The sequence below is a fragment of the Antechinus flavipes genome, chromosome 6 (genome assembly GCF_016432865.1).
Source record: "Antechinus flavipes isolate AdamAnt ecotype Samford, QLD, Australia chromosome 6, AdamAnt_v2, whole genome shotgun sequence".
Classification (NCBI taxonomy): Eukaryota; Metazoa; Chordata; class Mammalia; order Dasyuromorphia; family Dasyuridae; genus Antechinus; species Antechinus flavipes.
In genome coordinates this window covers 163,979,707-164,004,657 of record NC_067403.1, presented here as the reverse complement: position 1 = coordinate 164,004,657, position 24,951 = coordinate 163,979,707, and the positions used below count along the sequence as shown (strand labels likewise).

General features: G+C 35.7%; 1 protein-coding gene across 1 annotated transcript in view; it reads right to left on the bottom strand.

Moving 5' to 3' along the window:
• Positions 1-21,459, bottom strand: part of CCNI (cyclin I) — a 45,709-nt gene extending 24,250 nt beyond the window's left edge. Inside the window, exon 1 of the mRNA XM_051964378.1 lies at positions 20,991-21,459. The gene's annotated coding sequence lies outside the window, so the exon portion shown is untranslated. The remainder of the gene's footprint in view (positions 1-20,990) is intronic.
• Between the last annotated feature and the right edge of the window lie 3,492 nt (positions 21,460-24,951).

Sequence of the window (24,951 nt, the reverse complement as noted above, 5' to 3'; positions counted from 1 at the left end):
AGATTGTCAACAGCCCTGTCTCACTTAAATCTTGGTCACTTGCAAATCAAGAAATTGTCTTCATGATGCAATTGGTCCTTTTTGAGAAAAAAGGACAAACAATTAGCAACAATGACCAAGTATGAAAGATTTAAGAGACTCAGCTCAATGTAATAGCCTACAATTCCAAAGGATCCATGATGAAAAATATTATCCAACCTCAGAGAGAGAACTGTTGAACTTAGTGCAAATGTTTCTTGCTTTTTAATATTAGTGGTTTGGGATTTTTTTGGATGTGGGGTTGTAACAGTTAATATGGAAATGTTCTGCATGACTTAAGAATATAATTGGTATCATGTTGCTTGCCTTCTCAATGGGTAGGGGAGAACTGAGCAGAGGATCATTTTTTTTATGCCAAATGATGAATGCCAAAATAATTTTTTTAAAGAAATGAAGAGGACAGAAAAACTTGAGTCTATGGGTACAAGTTTCTGCCGAGAGAAAGCAACTGAATGGAGTGAAGTAAAGGACAATCTGGAAAATGAGAAAACAAACTGCAGAACGTGAAATCTCTATAAGTAAAACATATTGATCAAATACAGGATGCATGTACAAAGACAAATTAAGGATCAAAATTCTCTCAAGAACACTAACTGGCCAAAAAAAAAAAAAAAAAAAAAAAACCTTGAATATGATACTGCAACAAATAATATAAGAAAACTGCCCAAAACTTTTGAATAACAAAAATAAAGCACCAACGGAAACAATCTGTAGATGATCTCCAAAAAAACTCCAAGCTTATTCTGCAAACTCCAGGACACACAAATGGGTAAATTTTGTAATTCCAATGATAAACAATTTTGTAAGAGACCAGCAGAAAGACCTCGGAATAACAAGGAAATATAGAATAGAAAGGAAAGGAAATTCAAAAAGACTATTTTGCACCCAGCAGAAACAGAAAGGGATGGAATACTATATTCCAAAATGAAAATCACAAGATGCAACCCCAAACGACAAATCAAACAAACTGGAGCTTACTCAGGAATGAAAAAAGATGGAACCTCAAGAAAAATGATTTGAAAAATTCCTACATACACACACTCCCATACTTCTTTCCAAAGATGCAAATCATTTGTTCCGAAAGTCCCCCAGACCAACAAAAACAAAAGTAAATAATTATCCAGCAAAGTACAAATAATAAAATAAATTAAGCCATCATAACTATCTATCCTTATAGGTGAATCATGGACCTAGAAAAGAGATTGGAAAAAAATGTGAGGGCAAATGGCATAAGTGAAGCATATGTAAGGGAAAGCTAACTTATCTCCTGAAGAAAGTAAGACACAAGGGGGAAAAAAAGAGGAGGGGACAAAACCAACAAGGTAATAACACAGAATGGGGAACTCAAAATGGGGAACTTTGATTTGATAAGAAACACAGAGACTAATATATAAATTGAAACATGTATAAGAACACTATGAATTAATGAATAATAATTTAGAAGAGAGAAAGTAAAGAGAATTGACAGAACAAAGACAATAAATTCCTTGTGAAAAAAAGGGGAAGCAAACTTTTACTAAAGGTATTTTACTTTCCTTAACAAAAAAGGGGGAAAAAAGAAGAAATAAAAAAAGAGATGAATAAAGAAAAAAAGGAATGACAAGTTAAAACACCAAAACTAGGACAAAGGTGTAGAGTAGGCAAACTTAAGGATGTACCCATATACAATAAACCAAAATATTTTTAGTTGTATCTTTCACAGTAATAAAGAATTGGAAACAAAGGAGATAATGAACAATTGGGGAATAGCTGAACTGTAGAATATACACGAAATGGAACTGGTGTTTGGAATTTTTAGAGAAAGCATAGATAAACATACATGAGGATTCAGATTATAGCGTAAGCAAGGCAAGAAAAACAATATATACAATCGTCTACAAAATAAAAAGAAATAGCAATCATTGTAAGGAATAAAGAGTAAAAGTTTGGCTTCAAAAAAAAGAGGTAAGAGAGAAAAACCCTAATTCCAGCTTACCATAAGAATGGGAGATACAAGAGTGTGCATGCTCCACTTATTTTCAGATTTTTTTGATTAATTGGTGTGATTTGCTGGGGGATTTTTATTTTTCTTCAAAAAAAAAATGTTATTTCTTATATGGGGTGATTGTCTATGATGGAGGAAGGAAGGATGCCAGGGAATGTAAAAATACAAGAGACATCTATAAAAATTTATTTAAAAATAAGTGAATTCCCAAAAAAAATAATAGAGGAAAAAAGCTTTGGCCAAATACAGCATTCATTTGATTTAAAAAATCTTTCAAAATATAGGATTAAAGGATCCTTTTTGATTTCATAAAATGTGTATCTCTAAAATCAAAAGCATATTATACACACACACACACACACACACACACACACACATATATATATACTGAAAACTTTCCCAATAAAGGAATGAAGCAAAGACATCACTCTTTCCCTATCATTCTATATATTTTTAAATATTCTAACAGCAATAAGACAAAGAGAAAGATAAACAAAAAAGTTTTTTTAAATCTCTTATAACATGATAGTTTACTTAGAAAATTCTTAAGAATCTGCAAAAACCCTACAATGTCCTTGGCACACAGCAAATTTGCAAAGATGATAAAAGATGGAAATAGGTAACATATTTGCTATGCCCCAAGGGCTATCAAACTGTGCATACCCTTTGATTTAGCAGTGTTGCTACTGGGCTTATATCCCAAAGAGATCTTAAAGGAGGGAAAGGGACCCACATGTGCAAAAATGTACTTTTTGTAGTGGCTAGAAATTGGAAATTGAGTGGATGCCCCTCAGTTGGAGAATGGCTAAATAAATGGCATATGAATGTTCTGGAATGTTATTGTTCTATAAGAAATGATCAGGAGAATGATTTCAGAGAGGTCTGGAGAGACTTTATATGAACTGATGCTAAGTGAATTGAGTAGAACCAAGAAAACACTGTACATGGCAAACGGCATGGCTCTTTTCAACAATGAGGTGATTCAGACTAATTCTAAAGGACTAGTGATGGAGAGTGCCATCTCCACTCAGAGAGAAGACTATGGGGATTGACTGTGAACCACAACATAGTATTTTCACCTTTTTCTGTTATTATTTGATTGCTTTTTTTCTTTTTCTTTTCCCCTTTTGCACTGATTTTTCTTGTGCAGCATGACAAATGTAGAAATATGTTTAGAAGAACTACACATGTGCGACTTGTATTGGATTACTTGCTGTAATTGAGGAAGGAAGGGGGAGGGGAGAAATACTAGGAATATACGTTTTTGTAAGGGTGAAATATATTTGCATGTATTTTGAAAAATAAAAAACTATTATAAAAAATTAAAATAAAATATAGGTAGGGTATCATAAAAAAAAAAAATTCATTCCTCTTAGTAGAACAGCCATATCAAAGCTTCAAAATTAAGGCAGTGAGAGAAAAGGGGAAATGATATAGATTGCAAAACTTTTTACTTCCAGCCTTGGTTGTTGGTTTGGTCACATTTAAAACAGAATTCTACTAAATAATGTTTAAATTACCGAAGAGGTGGCTGATGCAAGTAAAGATCCAGTAGTTAAATATGGTAATGTGTTGTGGAAAAAATGCAAATTTCTTTATAATTTGGATGATTAATTTTAAATTTTATTCTGGGAAAAGGATATTATAATTTCTAAAGACCTCAACGTGAGTTAAAGTGTCTAAGGATCACCTAACATTTTTAATAAAGAAGAGAATTTTAATTAAAACTATCAGTATTCTGTTTTTGAGAGACTATAAGCATTGATCATTTCCAGTTTTGAGGAAGTCAAATAAGAAAAACGGGTGACTAATGCTGTTTTCAAAGACTAGTTTTCAAGTTATTTTAGACAGCTGTTTAAAAATATCACAAGGACCAACAATATCACAGTTAAGCATTACTGACTTCAGGTAATGTCCTACATCATGGAACTACAATTGGTTCTGCGAGAAGACCAGGCCAATTTGCAGAGATGAAGATGCTCTCATTGCCTACTACCAATGTATATATGAATAGTTAAAGAAAAAGAGGAAATGTAGTCTTTGCTGCTAAAATATGATAGTAACAAAAATATTCCATTATAAATAATATTTAGAAAGTTTTAAAATTATTTTAACTATTCTTACTCTTATTTGTAATAAAGTTGACTCAAACACATTTTTTCTTAACTTTAGCTATTATGTTAATAAACTAATTAAACCATATTTTTTTCAAATTTCCACTGAAGAGAAACCAATTATCTTGGTTTAGCATATAATTATTATAATTTTGAATAGTGTGAATTTGAGTAATATGACCAATTTGACAGATTCTTTATTCACAATTAGTTGGAAACTACCTATATTCTACCCAGCAGAGTAACAAAAGAGGGAAAGGGGAAAAAGGAGTATAAGTAGTCAGGTAGATTTAGAAAAGGATCACTCTTAAGCAAAACAAACTTAACCACTCAGGATAATTCTTGGAGGGGAGGAGGTTATAAGGAAGGATCCAAACCTGTAATTGGGCTCTAGCAAATAAAAAGAAGAAGGGAAGAAGATTCAAACTTCATAAACCCCAGAGCTTTGGTGCTGAGCACACACTCTCACACTACCCTCATCCATCTCCCTTCTTTAAGAAGATGAGATGTGAAAGGCCATTAACACTACCAAAATCTGCCTCAATTCCAGAAGACAAATGAGACTAAAGGTACAGGAAACATACATTTTTAGACATACTCACTTTAGGGATGTTTTGCTTTATTCTACCTATTTGTGACAAGGTTTCCCCATTCTTTTTTTTTTTTTTTAATGAGGGGGTGATGAATAGTGACAACCAATTTTTTTTTTAAACTATGTAAATCATTAGTAATTAGAGAAATGCAAATTCAAAAAACTCTAAAGGTAGACCTCAAACCTGGCAGGCCTCACACCAGGATAATTGTTGGAATTGTGAATTGTTCCAGTCATTCTGCAAAGCAATTTGGAGGGGCAGCTAGATGGTGCAGTGGATAGAAGACCAGCCCTGAAGTCAGGAGGACTTGAGTTCAATTTAACACTTCCCAGCTGTGTGACCCTGGGCAAGTCATTTAACCCCAACAGCCTTAGTTTAAAAAAAAAAAAAAAAAAAAAAAAGGCAATTTGGAACCATGCCCCCAAAATGATGGAACTATGAATACTCTTTAAACTCAGCAATACCTCTACCAGAAATTTGAGGGGGAAAATACATGTATTAAAATATTTAGAGGTGATCTTTTTATAGTAGCCCAGAATTAGAAACTAAAGGATTGTGAATCAACAAATGGAAGTGCTAAACAAATTATGCTTTATTAACATAATGTAGTATTGTTGTATAATAAGAAATGACAAAAAGGACAGTTTTAGAAAAACCAGAGAAAACCTAAATAAACTTTGAAAATCTTAGGAATGCTGATTGATGCAATGAACATCCATAACTAAGTATCAATAGGAAATACTGCACCCACATTTCCTAAGAGAGAGGATATAATTCAAGAACTAGAAATACATTTTCATGCATGGCAAAGGTAGGAATCTATTTTGTTTAACCAACTATGTACCTGTTACACTTGTTTGCTGCTGCTGCTGCTGCTGCTACTGCTACTGCTGGCTTGGTTGTTTTTAAAAAACATTTGGGAAATGGGAGAGGAGAATTAGGTTCATCACAATTGATGTGTGACTTCCTTGCCTTCACCTGACTTCACTCAGATAAAATATATCTTGATTTGGAAATCTGTGAAAGGATACATGGTCAGATGGAAGTGACATGTGGATAGCATGCCAACGCAGGAGTCAAGAGAACCTGCGTTCAAATCTAGCCTCAGACATTTGCTAGTTTTATGACCCTGGACAAGTCTTACTTAACTCTATTTATCTGTTTTCTCATCTGTAAAAAAAAGCTGGAGAAATAGCAAACCACTGTCAGATATGACTCATCAAAATAATAACAAAAATGATATATATCATAAGATACAAGTAACACAAAAGGATTTTTCTAGATGCATTAAAATTTTGTTTTTTAGTGCCACATATAAATTTTTATAGATTTATCAACTAAAAGAGATTGAAATGTAAAATCTACTAATACAACTCAAAAGGTTCACGATTTTCATTTTATATGGAAAACAAGGGGGTAGTACGCCACAGTATATAATTTTACTCAGAATCAGAAAGACCTGAGTACAAGTCTTGCTTCTGGAAATATTCAGTTTGTGTGAATCTGGCAATTTAACTAAATCCTCTCAATGCTCCAGGAAACTATAAATCTACAAATTATAGAAATATGTACCTGCACTGGTATAAAGTTTTCTAACCAGGTATTCCTCATACCAATTAAATCACAGATCCTCATCCCCCAAAAAGAAATTAACTACATTCTTAAATTGAGCTATTTTTAAAAAGAAATAGGTTTAACTAGTTTAAATCCAAATATTAACAATTAAACCAAATCTCCTCCCATTTCTGGTAGTATTCCCCAAATTGTTCTATAATGCAACAAAAGTCCTAAAAACTATATTCTAATTTTTTAAAGCTGAAAACTGAACTAAGACTTTTGCAACACCTATATGATATAGACTTGTGGTCAAGGTTTTTGAAGCATATAGTAGCAAATCATCACTAGGATCAGTTTCTCATCAGTTTTCAATATAAAGAATTTAGAATTGTAATAATGAATATGTATAAGTAGGGTATTTTGTAGCTTCACAGATTTAAGAAACTAAATGAAAAATTTTAACAAGATCCCTCCACATTTTTTAACTTCTTTATAAAATCTCTCTTTTGCTCTCTAAGCCCTGATTATCTTTTATGTGAACTACTGCAAAGCAGAAATAATCACAAGTTTTACATATAAGGAATTTACACATATATAAAAGAATCATTTCCAAGTGGATAAATAGAATTTACAAATATATAAAAGAGTAATTCCCAAAAGGATAAATAGCCACAGGATATGAAAAGGCCTCAAAAGAATTATAAACTATTAATAACCATTTTTTTTACATAGCTCTGAACCACTAATTAAATATGATAAATGCATAAATAAACACTTTAGGCTTTACCTCATACCTAGCAATCTGGCAAAGACGACAAAAGATGAGAATAATAAAGTGTTAGAAGCTGAAGAAAAACTAACATATTAATATATTGCTGGTGAAGTTCGAAACCAATCAGTCCAACAATACTCAAAAGTTATTTGGAACTTGTCCATGTTCTTAGACCCAGACACCCAAAAAAGTCAAAGACAGAAAAGTCTCAAGTTCACCAAATTTTCATAGCAGAAATTTTTTGTAGGAGCAAAGAATTAGGAACAAAACAGAACCCATCAACTGAGAAATAGCTAAATAAATTGTGATTCATAAGTGATGAAAAAATACTGTGCCACAAGAAATAATGAACAAGATCAATTCAGAGAGTGATGGAAAGATTTATGTGGACTAATTCAAATGAAGTAAGCAATCAGACACAATGATCACAACTATGTAAATGCAAAAAATAAACCTATAACAATCAAAAATGAATGCTGTGAATTATAAAGAAAAAGGAGCATCCCCAAAGGAGAAGACATCTTTCCTCACTCCTTCATAGAGATCAGGTACTAACATTTTTTTCCTCAATACCCTGACGAATTTTGCTGAATTTCTCTTTCTTTTTTAAATTACCTGTTATACAGTGAGATGATTCAGGCCAATTCCAATAGACTTGTGATGGAGAGAGTCATCTACATCCAGAAAGAGTACTCTAGGGACTGAATGTAGATCATAACATAGTATTTTCACCTTTTTTATTGTTTGCTTATTTGCTTTTTTTTTTCCTCGTCTTTTTCCTTTTTGATCTGATTTTTCTTGTGCAGCATGATAAATATGGAAATATGTTTAGAAGAAATGCTATGTTTAACCTATTTTTGGATTACTTACTGTCTAGGGGGGGGGGGATATATGGAAAGGAAGGAGAAAATTTTGGAACACAAGTTTTTGCAAGGTAAATGTTGAAAACTATCTTTACATGTATTTTGAAAATAAAAAGCTATTATTAAAAAATAAAAATAATTCTTTGTTATTGTGAGAATGGATGAAGTTTTCTTTCCACAGTTATGAAAATCAAATTGGAGAAATGAAACTTAAATTAGAAAACCATAAGGACATCAAGGAATAATTAAGGGTGAAGTTTATCTTTCTCCAAAAGAATGTAAGCTCCTTGGGGGCAAGGACTGACTTTTGTGGTCAGGGACAGTGGCCTGAGATTTGAAAAGAATCTTTTGTTCTTTGTTCCAAGCCCTCCATTGTTAGTTCCCTTTCTAAAATGTTAAATTCCTTGGGACTAGGGATTGGCTATGTAAGGAGGAGTGGAAATTCATGTGGCCTAACATCCAATTAAAGGGGAATCAGGGAAGGGACCTATGCTTCAGAATAGGAAATAAAATGGTGCCTTTGGAGTCCCAAAGGTGTGTCTATTCACCTAGGCACCCCTTCTTTCAAGATTGTAAAATAAATCTTTCCTACATTCATCTGGAGTTCTTACTTAGTAAGGTTTTGTTTCTTAACAGTTATAAAGGATGGCTCTCTGAGATGCAGGAAGGAGAGGGATACAGGAACAAATTTACATATTAAAAACAAAAAAATGTCAAAAATCTTTTAAAATAACTAAATATAGTTTTAAATAAGGTAAAAAAGAGAAAACATACATTAATTTCTAACCTGTAAGTGACAAGTAAAATTGTAACATTTTCTAAAAATGTAGGGTGATGACATTTTCTAATTTACAAAAGGCTTTACTTTATGGATATTATAACATTATTATATATTTCATAGTGACTTCATTCACTGGCATAGTGCCAGACTACCCAAAGAAGGAATTGGCAAACACTGCCAAAATATATAACCTGCATTCACAGCAACTGTTTGAGAAGAAAAATTATTCAGATGATACAGGGGACAGGAGTAAGGAAGGAAGTTACAGCATTTCTGTACAATACTAAAAAAATAAAAAACACAAAAGCAAATAGGGAAATCCTATTAAAATAAATGCAAAATGAATAAAATATTTCACCAGACAAGAAATATATATTACAGAAAAAACAACAATTTCCATAATATAAAATTAAGTTGGGGAGGATAAAATTGTGATAATTACAAAAGCAGCTAGCAACTGAGGGAAAAAAAAAATCTTTGTATCAAGCAACTCTGATAAAAGTTCCCTAATGGCCAAGTGATCAATGGGGAGATGAAGTGTTTGTTTTTTTTTAATTGTTTCAATCAGTCAAGGTCTGCCTTCTCCCTCCACCCTCTCCTAATTGAAAACATGAGAAAAATAAAACCATTACAAACATGTATAGTAAATCAAAACAAATTTCCACACTGGACATGTCCAAAAAATGTCTCATTCTGTATTCCAAGTTCTTCCTTCTCTATGAGGAGAGAAGTAGCATCATCAATCCTCTGGAATCCTAGATAGTCATCACAATAGTAAAAGCTGAGCAAAATAGTCCAAATATCTTGAATAAAAAAACATATGAAAAATATGCAGGAGATATATTGCAATAAATTTTGATGATATGAAAAGATATCAATAAGAATTTATTTAAATATTTTTGAGGAATGCAATTTTTTATTACAATTTTTTTTCTTGTTATACATGTACATTCACTTTTTAAAAACACATTTTCTTATGAATCATATTGGGAAAGAAAAATCAGAAGAAAGAGAAAAACAATGAGAGGAAAAAAAAACAAAAGAAAAAAGTGAACATAGCATGTGTAAGAAATACAATGTTAAAAAACTGCAATATCATTTCACACCCATCTAATTTTCAAAGATGAAAGACGGGAATGGTTAATGTTAAAGGAGTTACAAGAAAACAGATGAATGAGTACATTTCTGGGACAAATGGAAATTAATCCAAATTGTTCTGAAAAATGATTTATTTGTAATGACATGATAAAAGTTATGTTAATGAATACTACTTCTAGGCAAATACAAAGAATTCACAGAATCTGGGAAAGACTTTCATGAACTAAAGAGCAAATTAGTCAAATCAGAATATTATATTATTGTAGGTAAAGACAACATAAAAAGCCAAAGTCAAAAAACAAGTACAGTGATCAATATTGCTTCCAGAGACCTAATTATAGAGGCAAGCTTTATTCTTCTCAATAGAAAAGTATGCCAAATCCATACTTTGGCAGTTTCAGTTGCTGAATCGGATAGTTTCCCTTAACACAGTATCCCTAAACTACCTATTGTTCCTGTTTCCAAATTGCTTCTAAAACCATCAGTCAGGGAAGCAACCTTTGCAAGACAAGTCTTGAAAAACTGCCTTTTCAACAGTCCCAGTTACTTAGTTCCAGAAAACAAAATTTTCTTAAGTCCTCCATCAAAAAAGCATCAATATCAAAAACAAATGTGGCTTTATTAAGGAAAATAATTCTAAAGAATATGAATTCCTGTCTGTCTCTTGCTGTCCACTGCAGCTGAAACATCTGGAGCTCCTGAGAACAAAAAGTGATTACTTTCCTCTTTGCATTCCTGGCTCTTAATACTTAGTAATTGCTTTTTGGTTCACCAAAAAATCAAATATCAAGAAACTCCAATTGTTATGGTATTAGAGTGACTATATCAATTCAGGGACTTTATCAGTAACCATAACAAACCAAGACTAGTAAAGTTGAAACTAAAAGAGAGATAAATCATATAAAAAAAGATTCAAAATCTAAATAAACTTATCTGAGAATTGGTAAGAACGCCACTATTTGTGGAAAAATTCTTTAGATGACTAACTGAGGGGTTTACTTCTGGAAACTCCCATTAAGCTAGAGTTCTCCAAAATATGAGGACTCATCCCTTTTGAGGGAAATGAAAACCGTAATTTTTATCAATGTATTCACTGTTAAGGATAATATGGTTTCCTTTCCTTTAAACCCAAAACTTTTTAAACACTGAAAAAATTGGGGCAGCTAGGTGGCACAGTGGATAGAGCACCAGCCCTGAAGTCAGGAGGACCTAAGTTCAAATCTGGCCTCAGACACAATATTTCCTAGCTGTGTGACCCTAGGCAAGTCATTTAACCCCAATTGCTTCAGTGAAAACACACACACACACACACACACACACACACACACACACACACACACTCTCTCTCTCTCTCTCTCTCTCTGAAATAACTCAAAAACAAGCATACGTAATTATTTGAACTTTTTTTAACCACTTGGAAGAGGGGGAAGAAGGTAGAAGAGGAGGACAAAATCTACAATTTCATGGGCACTGAAAATTCCCAGATGAGAAACTTGTTTCTCCAAGCTTAAGAGAAAGAAGGCCAGGACTGAAGTCAAATCCTGTTTAAAGTTCTGTCTAAAACACTTACTTACTAGCTGTGTGACTCTGACCAAGTTCTGAACCCTGTGCTTGGCTCAGTTTCCTTAAAAAATGGACATAATCAGAATACCCACCTCCGAAAGTTGTTGTGATATTAAAAGGACTGCTTATATCATATAAATCTGCCTACAGCTAAAAATAAAGTGTCGCATTCAATAAGTCAATGCGACCAAATGATATGACCAAAATAACTAAGATGAGAGGGAAAACCGTATTGAGAAACTAAGCATTTATTAAATGCCTACTGTACCAAGCAAGCTGAGTAATAGGAATAAAAATATAAAGAAGATACCAATTTCTATTCACAAGAGTTTCTGGAACCTATCCTCTATTTATAGGATTGTCAGTCAGTCAACAAGCATATCTTTCTTCATAAAATCATGCTTACAAAGTTATATTTAAAACATTTTTAAACTTCAGAGATATTCCTTTTACAGAGAAAAAAATGCAACCTAGCATGGCTTGCCCAAAAACATACAACTAGCTAGTGGCACAGTCAGGACACAGTTCATTACTACTATTTCTTGTAGTAGTTCATTGCTTATAAAGATGGCATTTAATTAATTTGGGATTCCTTTTAAAAGATTACCTCCAATATTCCAACAACTAGTTCATTTCACATTGGCTCCTGGAAACCTGATTTCTAAGCAACTGGTCTGCAAAATTCAAGGCAAGGAATCTAAATATGGTCAAACTGGAGAGAGAAAAAGATGATATTTTGGTTCCATGTAAAAATATACTCACAGAGACATGTCACATGAGCAATAAGATGAAACATTCTTAAAAACTCTCTAAGAGGAATAACTCCAAAAGCCAAGAAACCAAGAAGCCTAACAAGGTAACAGCTTAAAGAATTAGCATCAATACCCACTCTCACTAGCTCCCAAGGATGGCAGGGCACAAAAGCAGACTCATAAGGCTATGCTCTATTCTGCAACTTCCTACTGTGGCTGCTGCAGTCTCTGTAACACAGCCAGCCCCAATCCTCATCCCAACAAACAGTAGACTTTATCTGTGCCCTGAGAAGGTGGTATTAGAGATTGAATGGGCAACCTGAGAGGTAGCAGCAGTTAGTCAAAGAACTAAAGATGGGATTGAGGCAGGATTGCCAGCCAGCATGCTGGACTATACTAGGCCTGAAAAAAAATGGCATTAGTATCCAATGTGGGTCACTTCGGTACCCCTAGGTGTCACTTGGGGCAGAGATTAAGAACAGTGAAAAACTAATTCACTAATGTGGAAGGAAGCTGAGTAAAGGATCCAATAACTAGCATCTGGGAGACCTGCTACTATAGGAGGAGTTAGAAAGTGAGCAGTACAGGTATATAAGGAAAAAAGCCTAAAAATACTGAAGATCTTGGGAGGACAACAACACATGCTAAAAACCTGGGGCACAAGCAGGTAAGTCAACGGGAACATATTAAAACAAAAGAGAAGATAGTTACCAATGATGAGGTTAGGATTCCTGGTTGTCAGGGAGTTAAATGATGAAGTTAGTGGCAGGTTCGGGGTTCAGGGAACCAAATGAAGTTTGGATCCCCTAGATTCCCCCTAGGTTCGGCACAGAGTAGGGAGTTTTGGGAACCCCTTCTGGCAGCGCAGAGGTCCTTCATAAAGGAATTTACAAAAAGGAAAAGCTAGACTGATAAAAAAAAAAAAAAAGCTTATTATTGACATTGGGAAGTCAGCCTTTGCTATGCATGAATAGAAAGACTGAATTCCTTGGTGGCAAGGAACTGATAGAGAAATAAAGTTTTTAGTGGAGGAGTTCTGGCAGAGAAGTAAAGTTTCTAGCAGAGAAATCCCAACAAAGTTATGTATAAAGTCTTGTTAGGGAAATAGGTGAGAAAGATAAAAAGAGGCTAACAATGAAAGAGAATATCATTTCAGTAGGCAGAGGGTTGCTGCTATGCCAGGGAGACAAAGGTTCCTTGGCATGTTAGGTCCTCTGCAAGGACGGAGCCCCACGTTGGCTTATTTTATAATAGAAGCCTAGGCTAGCAGTTCTTGATGGGGGCTGGGTATAGTTTGAGCTGGAATCAGAGAAAATATTGGAATTGAATGAGTGTTTCTCTACTAATCTCCAATTCAATGGAGTTAGAATCTCCAACTCCAGACTCAACTAGCCCCACTAGATAACAGAAAGAAGCTATTTGTCCTGTTTCCCTCGGGTGGGGTCTTTTACAGAGGCCAGAATTCAAGGAGACTTTCTCCTTGAGAGAGAAAGTTTCAGGGTCCCACCCTTCAGTTTCAGACTCCCCTAGTCACCAAGACAATTAGCAACTGTAAATATCTCTAAATAAATACTGTTAAGACAATGAAAACAACACCTAATGAAAGAAATAATCTATAGATTACCAACAGTAGGACAGTACCACATGATTCCAAGGAAGAAATTACTGAAAGAAGTTAAAAGGAAACAAACGACTGAAGAACATGACAAATTAACAAATCTCAACATAATAATGCAACAAATAATACAAGAAAACCTACCCAGAACTTCTGAATAAAAAAAAAAACATCAACTAGAAGAATCCACAAATCACCTCTAAAAACAAACAAAAAAATCTATTTTGCAAATTCCAAGACACAAAATTGGCAAATTTAATAATTCCAATAAAAATAAAATTTGCAAAAGGCCAAGAGAATTACTTTCAAATGTAAAGGAAATTCAAGACTATTCTGCACCCACCAGAAACCACAGAAAGGAATGGAATAACATAAAAAATGCAAGAGCTCAAGAAACATCTTAAAATGACAGTTTCTGAAAATCTTAGCCTAATTGGCAATGAAAAATATGGATATTCTATAAAAGAGACATTCTGACTTTAAAAAAAAAAAAAAAAGGTGCAGATTCTTTGTATTGTAAATAACCCAGAGATAACAAAAATACAAGAAGGTAAATACAAAATTAAGGAAAGCACAAATAATCTCCATCTTTGGAGAATATTAAAAAGGAGGGGGAAAAAAAAAACTCTAGAAAGACAAGACCCTACAGGGTTTAAAAAAAAAAATCATTAAAAGCTTTCTTTCTAAAAATATGTAAGGGGACAAAAACGAAAAAGGGGAACTTAAATAGAAGCAATATAAGAAACAGGCCCCAAACACCACAGACTTTATCTCATAAACATCTATTCCTATAGGTAAATTAAGCTGAAAAATGGAAGGGTTTGAGTTTAATGCAGAAAGAGACCACTTCTTCTAATCATACGTTGACCCTATGGATATCATATCCCTATGGACAACAATCTGTCTTGGGGAAAAAGGAACTCTCAATTTCTATGGGCAAGTGATACCTGGAAAGGTGAGAAGATACAAAACTATAGAAGAGATTCCATGGCAGATGGAAAAAAAAAATGATCATGGGAAGGCAAGTGATATAAGTGAACTAAATGAATAGAAGCAAAGGGAACTTTTTACCATGGTACAATACTTCTATCCTTTCTACCTCCTGCAAAAATTGATATTTCAAGAATGAGGCCCAATAGATTAAAAAAAAATTAGGGAAGGAATAAGATCTACAAGGCTAATAACAAGTAAACAAAACTCAAAACAGGTATCCTAGAAGCTATAATTCAATAAAGCTGACAAAGAGATTAAAGAAGCAATAAATAAGAATAAAGATCATGAATCAAATAAAAATTTACAGAATAGGAAGACAACTGATGAAGAAAACAAGGTAAAAAAAATCTCTTATGAAACATACTTTTAAAAAACTTTCTGGAGGATTTTTTTTGGGGGGGAATCTATTTTTTTTGTTGTTTTGGTTTGGGTTTTTTGCAACATAACTTGTAGAAATGTTTTGTGTAACCTCACCTTTTCATAGGGAGGAGGAAGAGGAAGGGAAAGAATCTAGAACTCAAAGTTTTAAAAATAAATGTAAAAAACTGGGAAAATAAAAATATTAAATAAAGCAAGTTGTCTCTTCTTGAGAAAAAGACTCAGAAAATTACCCAAAAAAATACTAACAAAAGATGGAGAGGAGATAAAGAAAAATTTACTTAACTAATCAGGAAGAAAAGAAGGAAAGGAATAACATAATTACAGTAATCAATAAGCAAAACTCCAAAATTTTCAGGGAAAGTGACAAATAGGGGTAGGAGGAAGGAGTGAAGATTTAAAAACAAGGAATGAAGATTTAAAAGTAAGGAAAGAGCCTGTGGCAATAGTGTTGTCTTAAAGTATACTAAGCAAAATTAATCACAAGGAACACACATATTCTCTCCACCCCCCAGGATATTATAGTACCATTTATTTCATTACTGTAATTTTGGTAGATGACATATGGTTGGATGATTTTGTAAAACTTGAAATAGAGGATCTCCAATGATATTTCTTGACTGAATCAAATTCTTTTTTCATTTTGACTCAGTACAAGGTCCTGACCAATGAGAATGAATTATTTCATGTCAGGGAGCAATTGTCTGAAACACATATATAGGAAAAATATTTCCAAGACCACTGGCAACACATTAAATGCATGTTCCATAAATATATCCTGGCTATAGTAATCTTTGTTTATGTTGTAAAAGACAAGTATTTTTCTTGTAGGTTCAAGGATGTCTATAAGAAAAAAAAAGCATACAAAAAGCATAATGTCTATTTGCATAGTGGTTCACAATGTTTGCCACTGGATATTCTTAACTACTTATATGAGAAAGCCTAACAGCTATATAATTTTGAGATGAATGACAGATGCTTCAAAAATTCTATAGTGCTCTATTCAATAGATTGTTGCATCAAATGATTTTGATGTTTGAGTCCTCCCTATGTGATACGAGAAAGAGACATAACACATACATTTTCAAATGTGGCCAAGGTGTGCATTTGCTTTACTTATTAACAAGGTTTATTTGTTACAAAGGTTTAGGTTTTTGGTTTTCTTTTCTTTAGTTTGGGGGCAGAGGAACATCTCTGTAACTAGATCAGTTCAAGATACTAAGTTCACATCCAAAACCAGCTGATAATTTTTTGGATTTTTACATAGGTTCTATTTTCGTGTAAGGCCAAAGAATGAAAACTAGAACACTCATTTATCCATAAGGTGGCATAAAAAGATGATTCCCCGTCCCACTGATACATGTAGTCTCATTGAAGTTGTAAGCAGGAAGTAAAGAGGGTATAATGCTGGGTTGAACATGTGTGAGTGCGTGCACGCGCATGCATGCATGTATGCTGTTTTGATAGAAATGTGCTCGTCTGGAAAGCAGAAAGGACAGGAACTGTGACTGAGTATAAGCTCAGGAAGATGTGGGGAAAGTAGACATATCAGATAACTCCAATGATTCATTGATGAATGCCGGATTTATTTTACATTCTTGCAAGAATGGGTATCTAGGTGAGTAGATACTACATGCAGTCTTAAAAGGGGATGAGAAACAAAAAAAGTAATTTTTTTTTAAAAAGAATCCATTTTAAAACAATGCCATAGATGTTTTATGATATGAAGCACTAATGTAAGCAAAAAGTCACAGACTTTTAGACTACTTAAATTAAAGAACGTTCTCTTACAAATTTCCCCTTAAATATCATTTTAAAAGATTTTAACAAAATTTAGTAGGTTTGAAAAACCTCTCTCAAGACTCTCAAGCCAAAGAAATAGCTAAGAATCAGAGGGAAAACAGTTTCTAAGGCTAACCAATTGTCCATAATGTCACCAATTTGAATAATTAGGGAACTTCCTCCATTTTTTTTTTAATTTTAAAAGTCATACTCCCCACTACCTTACCTCCCTAGAAGTTAAATTTGCTTAAAGGATTTCACTTTTAGTTCTGTACCTGCTGGCTATAGAATTCTAACACCCAAAGTCAATTGTGAAAGACCTTACAAACTGAGTTCAAAGACCTTTGCTAATATAAAAATTCATAACAAGTAGTCAAATAGAGTCTATAAAGGAAGAGAACTCCAAGCTATTTTTGCATATTTTCCTTCTCACCCTCTCATCATGATCCAGCCATACATAGCATGCCACCCTCCACCACATTCCAAATCTTTGCACAGGCCATTCTGTTCCCCCAGGTCTGGAATGTACTTCTGCTCCACCTCTTGGAAACCTGTTTTCTTCAAGGTTCAGTTAAGTGCCACCCCCTGCTAGAAGCTTTAACTGAATCTCTCCCTAGGTATTAAGACCCTTTCCCTCCTCAACTCATCATGTAATTTATTTACATGTTGTACCCAAGAGAATAATGAAGACTATTTTTAATTTTTGTCAATGTGCAAAAAAAAAAAAAAAAAAAAAAGAAAAGAAAAGAAATCCACATGTCTAAGATCAGCATTGGAGAATGTGCAAGAGGCATGAACAAAGAAAGGAGATAAACAATAAATGGTGCTCCTCTCTTAATCAACAAATGGTCTACTCTCAAGAACTTCTGTTTTCAAAGCATCAACATAGCCAAATCTCAAATATAAAAAACTTGAGGTATTAAAACCCCCTATATTGCTGATCACCTTTTCATTAAGTCAAGGGCAGTCTACCTTTTTCCTTTTCCTTATCTTTGCCCCTAATTTTTTTTTGCTCCTTAACATTAACAAATTGGAAAAGCATGATTTCACACTAAATACATGTACTTAAAATTTTACTACCACTTTGTGCTCTTTAATCAACACTGGCGGGTTTTTTGTTTGTTTGTTTGTTTTTTGGTTAATAGTAGGGCTTTAAAAGGAAGTGGAAAGGAGGATGATTTGCCAGATTTAAAAAAAAAAAAAAATCCTCTGGCTGTCTATACAGAGAGCCAACAAGAAGGCAAGCTTCCCTCCCCTTTCTATATTTTCCTATATCCCACTGCCTTTAGGCCACTTAAAATGTGTTTCTACCCTTGAAATTCTTTGCTCTAAGTAAAGATCTTACTTGGTGTTTCCCAGGTCACACATCTCACCTCCCTAGTTCACTTGTCTTTTCCAAGGCGATCTGTGATCCTCAGAACCTTTCCCTCTCATGTATAATGTCCTTCTTGTAATTATCTATCTGCAAACATTTCCCTAGCACAACAAAAGCTCTTTAATTTCTTATTTGTCTCCTCAAGCATACCTTGGACAGCCTTAAGAGAAAGAAAGATAAGAATTACATCTTGGTCTCACAAGTATGAGGAACTCCCAGTTGAAAAAGAAAAATTGTAGTCAGGCAGATCACTTCTTTCTCTGCATCTTACATAGCCTTACAGAGCTGTCTAGAGCACTAAGAAATTAAGTGGCCAGTAAAGAATCACACAATATGTTTAAAAGGTGAAATTTAATCCCAAACCTTGCTGGTGACAGCTCATTATCCATTCACTACACTAAGCAGCCTCTCATATAAATGTTTGTTTATCCATTGACTTAATAATCCTAGATATTATCATTTTATTTATTTTTAAGATTTCCCCTATGGGAATAGAAACTAGTTTTGGCTTTTCTATACCTACTCTTCTTTTCCCTTTTCCTTGTCATCTAGCACATAGTAAGCACTTAGTATTTGTTTTCTTGTTTTGCTTCTTTCCTTCTCAATTCTCTAAAGCTTTATTGTTCATTATACCTTCAGTTGTCATGAGAAAGGCAGTCTGACAGTGAAAAAAACTGTCCTAGACATCAAGAAAATCTGTGTTTTAAGTCCCATTTCTCTGTGACTTTGGGCAAGTCACTGAACTTTGCAAGTACTCTAAACCTCAGTTTCTTAAACTGTGGGTCTCGATCCCATATAGGGTCTCATAACTGAATTTGAGGGTCTTGAAATTATGATTATCAGTAAATATTTGATTTGTATATTTATTTTATATCTATGTACCTCCAGTCATATAAATTTTTCAAGCAAAATGGGGTGAGGAATATAAAAAAGTTTAAGTCCTGATCTAGACAATTATTTAAGACAGGAATTCTTTCTGTCAAGGACTTGTTTGGCACTCCAGAAAACCTATGATCTCCCCAGAATTTTTAAATGCACAATATAAAACATATAGTATTGCAAAGGAAAGCAACTATACTGGAAGCATTATCAAAATTTTTAAAAAAAGAAAGAAGTTCACAAACTTTGGCCTGAGAACCCCTCTTTTAAGACTATTTATTAAATTGCAGAGAAAGAGCCAACCTGCATAGATAGAGGGACTTTCTTGACCAAAGAAATCCAGGCCTAGTCTGTATAACTGACCTAGTTGTCAAACCAAAGTACTCTGGCAAGAATTTATCGCTCTTCACTACTCCCTCCCCCCCCCCTCCCCCGCAAAAGGTGGTCTACAGTTCCAAGTACACAATAAGCATTCATTCACAAGGGATTCAAAGCTCCTCAGTGACAAAAAAAATTGTGCCGGTGAAGCAATATCATTTCCCAAATGTGCTGGTAGTGTGTTTTTGACCATTTTATGATGATAAACAGTACGGATGTGGGGAGATGTCAGTCAAGACAGTCAAGAAGAATTCATTTTAAGAGCTTGTGCCAAGCGCTGAGCATACAAAGAAAAGCCTCTTCCTCTATCGACTCCTAAAAAAATAATCCCTGCTCTAAAAAACTCATGGCATAAAAGCAGATAATATGCAAACAACTATAAACATTTAAGTATGTGGACGGCATAAATTGGAGATCACTGAGGAGAGAAGGAATGAGCATTCACCTGTTCCCATTAAGGTCGAAGAGTATTGATCAAGGCCCTATTTTGTTTCAAAGACTCTACTAAACAAGCGATACAAAGAAAAGCAAAACAATCGCTGCTCTCGGTTTAATGGAAGAAAGCAGCCCTGAAATAATTACCTAAGTATAAGATCTAAACCAGATAAGTTGGAGATTATAGGAAAAGGATGTTCCCATCAAAATCGACAAACAATGGTCCAGTTCGTACTTTGTGCTAGGCACTGTGCTCAGGAGGATACAAAGGAAGGCCAAAGATAGATCGTATACTTCGTCCACGGGGGAGGCAACATACAAAGATAAGTTGGGGATCATCTCGGAGCATTTAAATATTTCCATTAAACATCCATAGGCATTCATGAGGCGTCTTTTGTGCCAGGAATTGTGCTAGGTGCCTTTGCTGAGACCCTCCTAGAGGAAAGGCACGAGCAGCATTCCCCTGTTCCCTTTAACCACAAGTACTGACCCAGCGCTCTTTCTGTGCCAAGCTCCGAACTGAGCACTGGGCACACAAACAAAGAAGACTCACCAACCTGCCCCCACCCCCGTTCCGCTGCATGCAGCTCGAAGACCACTACGGCCAGGGTGGGCAGGACAGCGGCACTCGGGCATTCCTAGGTTTCCTTTCAAGGCCAGAGCAAGAACAGACCTAGCGCTTCTCGTGTGCCAGGCCCAGAGCTGAGGGTCGGGGAGACAAAACAAAGGCAAGCAGCAGTCCCTGCCCTCGGGGAGCTCCCCATCAACCCCGGAACCTGAAAGCAAACAGCTAGTTCGGGATCCTCCAACCTTACCGCAGCTATTAGACTAAAAGGGCCCCGGACGTTTAGGCGTCCGAGAAAACCTATCGAGGAAAGGCACTAAAAAGGGGGTTCTAAGCTGGGGCAGGACCAGACTGGGGAGAGGGGGAAGTTTCTGGACGCCTCCTTTTCAAGGGTCCTCATGTAATTCTGTTTGTGGGCATGATCCGTGGGGGGCCGTAACATGGTGGGGAATACTTTAGAGGGGGGCGGCTCACCTTCCTCTCCTCCGTCTCCTCTTCCTCCTCCTCCTCCTCCTCCCCGGCAGAGCAGTGGGCTTCACGCTGGCGACTGGGGGCATCCGGGGCTCCGCTACCGCCTCATCCTGCCCGGCGCGCGGGGGCCAACGGTCCGTGCCCGTCACCGACTCAGGCCCATGGCGCCCCCCGGCCCAAGGCCGCCGGTGCCGCTCCTCCTGCCGGGCTGGGCAGGGGGCTCCCTCTCGCCATAGGGCGGCGGGGGAGGGGAAGTGCCTCGGCGGGGAGAGGGCGGGGGAAGGAGAGAGGGGGAGGGGAAAGGGAAGACGAGCAGAGGCGAGAGCGAAGCGCCGGAGTCCGTCCACCCGCTGGGGACAGAGGGAGGGGAGGAGGGAGGGAAAAAGGGAGGGAGAAAGGGGGAAGAAAAGCGCAGCGCCCCGAGCGCCCGCCACGCCACGCCCCCGCGCAGGGATCCGCGTCGACGATCTTAGAGAACACCCGCCTGTCGGCTCTTTTCCCTCCCTCTCAGGCACTTAGCCCCCACGACTGACTGACTGATGGCGTTTAGAAGAAAGGACAAGGATGGGAAATTGGCGCAGGCAAGGAGGGAAAACCTCGGGATTCTTTTTCTTTTGTCCTCTAGGCGGAAGGATTTATTTTGCGTGACGCAAACCCTTCTTCAAACCCTCCTTTTCCGCGGATAGAGGAAGGGGCGCATGCGCTACAGAGGGGAAAAAAGACGATGTCATTGGTCATCCGGTTCAGACCCAGATGTGGGTAAAATGTGCATCCTTGTCTGAAATCCACCGTCAGCCGGACTGCCTTCTGGGGATTCTGATTTTGTAAAAAGACGTTACATTTTCCGCCTCTCCTGGAGTGATGGGATATAATAATCGTTAGCATTTAGATATTGCTAGAAGTTGACAAAGCACTTTGCAAGTTGTATTTTATCCTAATAACCCCGGGAGGAAGTATTATCCCCAACTTTATAGATGAGGTTGGTGAGACTGACGGAAGTTAAATGATTTGCCCAAGATTATAAAACTTGTAAGTGCATTTACTGATCGCCCACTTTGGAACTGCGAAGCTTCTGAACGCAAGAAGTTCGTGGTCTAAGGAAGAGGCACGTAAAAGTCTAATGCATGTAACGGAAGGCCCAGAGTATAGACTGTTCCTTTAAAAGGGGTCCAAAAAAGCTAATTTTTGTAGCTCTGGAGTTACCAACCTGGTTCAGCCCCAGTCCGGGTGTGGAGGATGGAAATGGGGAAATCGGAATCTTGGTTTTTCCTCAAACTGGCTCTTTACCTTTCCAATCCCTATCCATTCTTCCAGGAAGCCGATTAGTTCGAATTTATTAAGTATTCATTCCGAGCTAGGGACTGTGCTTGAGCACTTGGCATAACTTTTTACAAAAAAGTAAAAGGCATTTCCTGCCCTCAAGGACCTCACAGTCTAATGGGGCCAAAAACAACTGCATTTGTACAAATAAGCATGTATATGCACACATATGATAAACTGGGAATAATCTCAGGTAAAAGGAATCAAGATTACGGAGGACCCAGAAACTGACAGTTAAAATTTAGGCTTATCCCCTATGCGGTGTGGAACTAAAAGAATTGCAAAGAGCCATGCTTAAGATCAAGAATTAGAAAGATCTGAATTCAATTTCTACCTCCACAAGCCTCCACATTATGATCAAGGCAACTCACTCATCTTAGCCCAGACAGTTTTCTCAACTGTTAATTTAATGGGGATAATAATAGAACCTACTGCCCACGTTGTGAGAATCAAATAGGATTTTTGTAATCAATTCAAATACACTATATAAATGCTGGCTCTAAGTGGTAGTATTGAACAACAACTTCTAGAACAGGAAAGAGGTGCTTAAAAGATTCTGGCCAAGCAAAACAACAATAAGACAGGAAAGGTGTCCAGTAAAATGTTATGTTTTTTTCTTAAGATTTATTTTTTTTAATAATTTAATTTCTGTCTACCCAACCTCCCTCACACCCCCTACCTCCACCCCACAATTAAAAAGAGGATTGTGTTTTAAAGATGCTAGGACACTACCAGGCAGAAATTAAGTAGAAATGAAAAATAATGTCATGCCTATGCTTTAGGGTAGGAAGCATAATTCCAGATTGGGAAGTTTATGAAAAGTGGGCCAGAGTCTCTGGATTGTAGAGTACATATTAGAGAGTAGGTCAATTGGGAGAAGAGAGAGAAAGGGAAAGAGGGAGAGAGAGGGATGGAAGGAGGGAGAGAGAGAGGTGGGAAGAGGAGAAGAGAGAGTGGAAGGGAGGGAGAAAAGGAAAGATAGGAAGGAAGGGAAAGAGAGAGATAGGGAGCCTGGTTTGCCTCACTTCCTAATCTATCAAAATGGCAAACCATTCCAGTACCTTTGCCAAGAAAACCCCAAATGAGGTCCAAAATGGAGGGGAATGAGTGTAAGAAGACTGAAAAGGTAGGAAAGGGTCAGATTGTGAAGCAACTAGGTGGTCCCTGAAATCAGAAAGACCTGAATTCAAATCTAGACTCAAACTTACTATGTACATTTTGGCCAGTTAAATACTATTTATCTCAGTTTCCTCATATGCAAAATAATAATAATGGCATTTTATCGATGCTTACTTGAAGAAAATAGACGGAGAAAATCAATTAACTGGGCATGTAACTAAAAAAGTGAAAAAAAATTAAATTAAAAACCCCCAATTAAATACTAAATTTGAAATTCTGAAATTACAAGAGGAGATTAATAAAACTGAAAGTAAAAAAACTATTGAACTAATAAATAAAACTAAGAGTTGGCTTTATGAAAAAAAAAAAAGATAAGCCTTTAGTTAATTTGATTAGAAAAAGGAAAGAAGAAATTCAAATTGTCACTATCAAAAATGAAAAGGGCGAACTTTCCCCTGGAAAGTTCTAGCTTTAAAAAGCTAGAAAGCTTAGGAATAAATGGAGTTTTCCTTAAAATGATCAATAGCATCTATTTAAAACTATCAGCAAGCATCATATGTAATGAGGATAAACTAGAAGTATTCCCAATAAGATCAGGAATAAAACAAGGTTGCCACTATCACCACTGCTATTCAATATTATATTGGAAACATTATCTTTCTCATTGAAGAGAAAATTGGAGCAATAATTAAGGGGTATTTTGCCCAACTATATGTCAAATATATGATAATCTAAATGAAAGGGATGAATATTTACAAAAATATAGATTGCTCAGGTTAACAGAGGAGAAAATAAATAATTCCAGTTTAGAAAAAGAAATCAAACAAGCTATTAATGAAATGCCTAAGAAAAAAATCTCCAGGGTGATGGATTTACAAGTGAACTCTACCAAACATTTAAAGAACAATTAATTCCAATACTATGCAAACTATTTAGAAAAATAGGGAAAGAAGGAGTCCTACCAAATTCCTTTTATGACACAGATATGGTGCTAATACCTAAACCAGGCAGGGTCAAAAAACAGAAAGACCAATTCCCCTAATGAATATTGATGTGAAAATCTTTTTTTTTTTTTTTTTGATGTGAAAATCTTAAATGAGACATTAGCAAAAATATTACATCAAGTTATCACCAGGATAATACACTATGACCAAGTAGGATTTACACCAGGAATGCAGGGATAGTTCAATATTAGGAAAATTATTGGCATAATTGACTAAATAACCAAATTAACAGAAATCACATAATTATAGCAACAAATACAGAAAAAGCATGACAAAATCCAACATCCATTTCTATTTTTTAAAAAGCTAGAAAGCTTAGGAATAAATGGAGTTTTCCTTAAAATGATCAATAGCATCTATTTAAAACTATCAGCAAGCATCATATGTAATGAGGATAAACTAGAAGTATTCCCAATAAGATCAGGAGTAAAACAAGGTTGCCACTATCACCACTGCTATTCAATATTATATTGGAAACATTAGCTTTAGAAATAAGAAAAGAAAGAAATTAAGGGAATTTG